Source organism: Arvicanthis niloticus, unplaced genomic scaffold (genome assembly GCF_011762505.2).
Source record: "Arvicanthis niloticus isolate mArvNil1 unplaced genomic scaffold, mArvNil1.pat.X pat_scaffold_1951_arrow_ctg1, whole genome shotgun sequence".
In the NCBI taxonomy this organism is placed as follows: Eukaryota; Metazoa; Chordata; class Mammalia; order Rodentia; family Muridae; genus Arvicanthis; species Arvicanthis niloticus.
The window spans coordinates 5,979-6,885 of NW_023045810.1; the positions used below are offsets into that span (position 1 = coordinate 5,979).

At 35.8% G+C, this 907-nt stretch overlaps 1 pseudogene; it reads left to right on the plus strand.

Annotated features, from left to right (window-relative positions):
* The first annotated feature begins 462 nt into the window (after positions 1 to 462).
* On the plus strand, positions 463 to 581 carry LOC117701698 (5S ribosomal RNA; annotated as a pseudogene).
* The last annotated feature ends 326 nt before the right edge of the window (positions 582 to 907 follow it).

Genomic DNA, 907 nt, shown 5'->3' on the forward strand with positions numbered 1-907 from the left:
CTCAGAGAAAAGGCCCCCAGTTACCCAATAAGGACCCTTGGGCTAGCTTTAAGGTCAACTTCAAAAATATATATTATATAAACAATGGAAAAGTTGGATTAGAAGGCTTGGCCTTAAATTAAAATAGTCATTTGAATATGAATGAGATAGAGTACCTTACAAAGCTTTCTTTTCTTCTTTTTTAATTTTGCTTTTTTTCTTATTCCATCAGTAGAAAATTGGAACCATGGTGCCCATCTTGCCTATACCATTTGGGTTATTGTAAGAAATTAAATGTAGGGCTGAAGAGATGACTCAGCAGTTAAAAGACTATCTGCTCTTCAGAGGTCTGAGTTCAATTCTTCAGCAACCACGTGGTGGCTCACAAACCATCTGCAAATAATGATCTGATACCTTCTTTTTGGCATGCAGATTAGATATACATAATACAGTCCTCACATACAGTAACGAAAATAAATCTTAGTCTACAGCCATACCACCTGAATGTGTCTGATCTCATCTGATCTCAGAAGCTAAGCAGGATCGGGCCTGGTTAGTACTTAGATGGGAGACTGCCTGGGAATTACCAGGTGCTATAGGCTTTAAAACAAAAACAAACAAACAAACAAACAAATCACAAAAGTTAAAATATATAGTGATAAAAATAAAAACAAAATTGAGGATAAGATAAACATTAAATTTATAAAATATTTATAAGCTAATCTTAAAGTGCGTGTTTGGAAGTTCTAACAGGGTAGAAACAGTTGGGACAAAATGAGGGATGGGAATGAGATTGTGTCTCCCAGGGAATCTAAGTCTCTGAAATTCATCTCAAGAACATGCTGCCTAAACAAGACCTCCAACAAGGATGATATTAAAAACATGCACTAACATAAAAGGAGAAAATCTCAGGAGTGCCCGAACTCTA